Genomic DNA, 4997 nt, shown 5'->3' with positions numbered 1-4997 from the left:
TTTATTCCTTGTACTTTCCTCCTTGAATAATTTGTCGCCTTGTCCCCGCTGAGGGATCGAGCTGGCTTTCGGGTGCATGTTTAGATAGCCCGGACATCCATTATCATTCCGAGGCAAACCCGATTTAGAGCCTCAGTGAAAGAATTACTCAGGGCGAGAGGGGAGCGCCGTGATTCTGTCACCTTCTCTTCCAGCCTCGGCCCCCATCGCTGCTCTTTAATTGGGCTGCTAATCAATTAAGGCCTGTGTGCGAACAGATCGTCTCAGCCAAGTGCATTAATGAGGCCGACAGTCCGCGCTGGGACACACACGGAGGGGACTGAACAGAACACACTTTTCCTCAGAATGACTGCAGCAGTTTATCCAATCCTATGTCCTAAGAAATTTGTACTTATTTTGTGTAAAGCACTTTGAATGGCCCTGTTGCTGAAATGTGCTCCACAGATAAAGCTGCCTTGCCTACTTTGCTGAGGCTACTTTAGTCTCGCATTGACCATAAGAGCCATGAGAGTGAACCAAAACCATTCGGTTATTATAAAAACATCAATTAAAAGCTTATGAGACGCTATAACAAATGGTTTATGATACTTACAGACAGGTTTTTACAACTGGAGAAGGATCACGGCGGCAACATTGTTTTTCATGTAAACAGTAGAAACGAGGTGTTCAGCTATGCTATGAGCGGTAAAACTGCAAACGGTGAATCGATTAGCTGTCTATAACTCTTAACTTCATCGCCAACTATTTTTTGACAATCAATCAGTTCGAGTCATGGAATTAACTTCTCTGATTCTGATAATTTGTTTATTTTACTAGTTTCTTCTCTCCTCTGTGACAAGCTAAGTTTCCATCCACGTGTCAATCGAATGATCTGAAGCTCAGGATAAATCAACTGGACTGTAACTTTTATTATTTTCATTGTTTTTATGTAAAGCACTTTGAATTGCCCTGTTGCTGAAATGTGCTCTAAAAAATAAAGCTGCTTTACCTTGCCTTCAAGGGATATTAATTCAAACAGTCTCGCATTGCCAGACCTTCTTCCACAGCGTTGCAAAGGAGGGTCCGTCTGGTCCACACAGCGTTACGGGATGGGAGAAAAACATGCTCTGGTTTATCGGCATTTCCTTAAACCAATCACAATTGTCTTGGGTCAGACGGAGCATCGGTGTCTCTGCAAAATCGCCTCGGGAAGGAACTGGTTTTGGTGGAACACGTGTAAGTCGTGCAACAGAAAACTCCGATTGGACAGATAGTCTAGCTAGCTGTCTGGATTTACCCTGCAGAGACCTGAGGACCAGGTAACCATAGTCCTCAGATTGGACAGATAGTCTAGCTAGCTGTCTGGATTTACCCTGCAGAGATCTGAGGACCAGGTAACCATAGTCCTCTGATTGGACAGATAGTCTAGCTAGCTGTCTGGATTTACCCTGCAGAGACCTGAGGACCAGGTAACCATAGTCCTCTGATTGGACAGATAGTCTAGCTAGCTGTCTGGATTTACCCTGCAGAGACCTGAGACAAAGCAAGAGGAAGGTGATAAGATAAGAAAAACGTATTAGTCCCACAGCGGGGAAATTGCAGGATGGATATCCGCTGGACATGGGGGACATCCGGCAGAGTTTCCGGCCACACCTGAGAAATCCCAGAAAATGAAACTGACCTTTTTTTTTTTTTTTTTTTTTTTTAAACCTGTTCATATTTACACCAAAGTGCATTTGAAACAATGATGTGGACATTAAATAAAGACTGTTCATTGTAATTCTTGCTGCTCCTCCTTGAAGATCTAGACTTTGCGTTTTGACTTTCACACTTCAGCCGCAGCAGGCCGGTGACGAGAATCAGCGGCCATTTCCACAGTGATTAAGACCGTTTAATAACTTAAATCTTCCAAATCAAACGGAGAGACGCCGAGCTCCGGCGGCGGTGCTCTGGCAGGGTGCCAGACTCGGGATGAAGCCGTCCAGCTCTCCCCCTTCCTGCTTTATTCTATGAAGAGATTAGAAGGCTGCAGAACTTATTGACTCAGATTTCTCCTCCAGGTATAGAGCAATTAACGTAATTAGGCTCTATATCTCTGCTCAGGCCTCTTATCAACGATGTGTCCTTATCGCTCCTGGAAATTTAATTAGAAATAATCTTTTCAGTTAATGATTTTGCAAAATTAAAAGTTAACTAAACCAGTTGATTCCCTTGTTGATTGTCGGCGAGAGTCTTATAAAGAAAAGAGCCGGACACAACTGGACAGAGCTGGAAAGGAATTACACGACGTACATTACGTTAAGTGCTGTACTTAAAGGGCCAATAATCAATATAGTCCGCCCTGTGTGCAGTTCCAAATACAGGATTCAGGTTATGGTACTCTGGTTTTCCTTTTTTGGGAGACGTTCTACATTTCAGAAGGATGTAATGTACGTTTCATGAGAGCTGGTTATGGACCTGGTCCAAAAGGGACACACGGAAAACCAAAAACTGACCAGACCATAAAGATCTCTACGGTTTCCTCTGCTACATTTCTTCGATGGCTAACGTTATAAGTGACTCAGATTTTACATTCAATATGAGATCATAAAATATGGCTGTGGCCCAGTAAAATTTGCTTATTTGTCAGCCGTGCTTTGCAGCATGACCCTGTGGATGGGAACGTCGATTTGTCCATCAGTCCGTCACTTTGATCCTGCAATATATCAACAACTACTGGGTGGATTGTTATGAATGTTCCTTTAGGGATTCAAGGTCCCTAGAGAATAAATTCTTACATTTTTAGCGATATTCTGACTTTTCCTCCAGCCCAGGGGTCTTCAACGTTAAGGACTACTTAACTGAAAGAGAGACGGAGCAGGGTCCTCGTACTATATGCAGTACATTGTATAAAATTAAATTGGTTATTAAACTGGGCCTATAATAACGTTGGGCGGCCTAAAGCCTTTTTACATAACTTTTTAGTGCTTAAGTTATTAAAAAAAATGTGGCACAGTGAAGCCTTATTAACTATCTAGGGTTGGCCTTAGTGACTATACTTTACGCATAGGCCAGTATTAATAATGGTGATTTTTTTTTCACAAATAAACGCATTTATATTTACTAATAATATGTTGGATTTATGTTAAGAAAGTTAAATTATTAAAAAAAAACTATTAACTGGAACTTTTAACAATAATTTGGTGCTCAAACAGATGCAAAACGAACACTCAGTGTGAGTGAGTGAGTGAGTGAGTGAGTGAGTGAGTGAGTGTGTGTGTGTGTGGTATGAAACTGGAAAGGCTATACTTTAGTTCATGTAAATGTCACATAGCCTACTGTCACTTGAATACATACGTGTGTGTGTGTGTGTGTGTGTGTGTGTGTGTGTGTGTGTGTGTGTGTGTGTGTGTGTGTGTGTGTGTGTGCTGAAGTAAATCCCAGTCCTCTGCAGAGTGCTGCAGAGTGTCAGGGGTGAAAACAGAGAGGTAACCACGGTGCAGAAAAAGCTGACAGAAAGAAAACACTGTACAAGAATCAAGATCGACTGTCATGGAAAAGTACGCTGTAAAATGGAATAATTTAGTTTGTAAGTAAAGGATTATAGTAGCAAACGGAAGAGAACTCAGGGTACGTTTCATGCTGTACGTGCTTGGCTTTAATGGCTTTATCACATTAATAAAGGTTGGAGCTGTGGGATGGATGCGTCTGCTGCTCTCTGTCTCTGTGATCCTGACTGCATCACCTGCCTTCTCGGCTCAGAGAAACACATCTGGAGCAAAGTCAATCCCCAGACTTGTTGTCAAGATCATAGGCAGCAAACAAGTTAAGCAGTTAACTGAGGAGCGAGTCGAGCGATAGTAGTGAGGATAAGGCCAACACGAGGGACATCTGGAGGAATTTCCAGCGGCACTGGAGCAATCCCAGAGGTGAACCATCGAAGAGTTTAACACAGTAAAAACGGAAGGAAAAGAAGTGCCGTAGTTCCTTTAAATGTAGTGCAAAAATGTAGAAAGTGTCACACACTGAAATACTTTATAAAATTTGCCAAATCTCCAGCAGGGAAATTAAAAAACAAAAGATGGGCAGAAGAGGGAAAGAGAAAAGGATTATTATGACCATACAAGCCATATTCATCTCGTTTTACATGATGATGTAGATGTAAATCTTTAGAGTAAGCAGATCAATGTAGTCGAGAAAAAGCACAATATTTGTTTCTGAAATGTAAAGAAAGAAAAGTAAAGTCTAAAATGGAAATATTCAAGAAAAGCAACAAAGTGCAATACGTAACTTACAAAAAATATTTGCCCAGTATTTGTTTGAACTGAGATAATTACCTCAGAAAACCTGAAATAATTTAATGAAAAAGAACCCGTTGCATTTCTTATCTGACAGAGATGTACTCTATCGTACCTGTGTTGCCTTCAGGTTACTCCCAGGAGCGTTAATACATTAGACTTACTGCACTGATGGCATGTTTTCTCTTCAGGTTCCTGATAGGCGGTGTGTGACAGCGCCCCCTGGTGATTGCTCCAGGTCCTACATCCACCCACAGACGACTGCGGACAACACGACAGGTTCTTCTGTAAAATATAACCTAAAAATACAGCCTTTAAATAACACTTTATTACAGTGAAATGTTCATGAGTGACTCATTGTTGCCAACATGTAGAAATAAGCTGATAAAACCTACCTCGCATGCAGATTATGACCTTCTGTAGCTCCCACGCCAAGCACAAGTATATATCTATTCTATCTATTTCTTTATTGGGACATCAGCAGTGGAGGAAGAGCTGTGGAGGAAGGTCTGGCAATGCAAGACTAAATGTTGTGCAAAAGGAATTGTTAGTTTTAGACTCTAGATGTGCTCCCAAAGTGATTGGTCCTGGTAGAAGCTCTGATGGAACCTTGGAGAACTTATAAAAACAAAAAAAAAGCTTTATTTAAATTTTAGAGCTTCTATGAAACACAAGCGCATGTATAATCAAATATGCCGCAAAATAACTTTGTTCCTGTAGCTACTTGGTCGGAAAGAAGCA

This window comes from Etheostoma spectabile, chromosome 9 (genome assembly GCF_008692095.1).
Source record: "Etheostoma spectabile isolate EspeVRDwgs_2016 chromosome 9, UIUC_Espe_1.0, whole genome shotgun sequence".
NCBI classification, from domain to species: Eukaryota; Metazoa; Chordata; class Actinopteri; order Perciformes; family Percidae; genus Etheostoma; species Etheostoma spectabile.
This window is presented reverse-complemented; position numbering follows the sequence as displayed.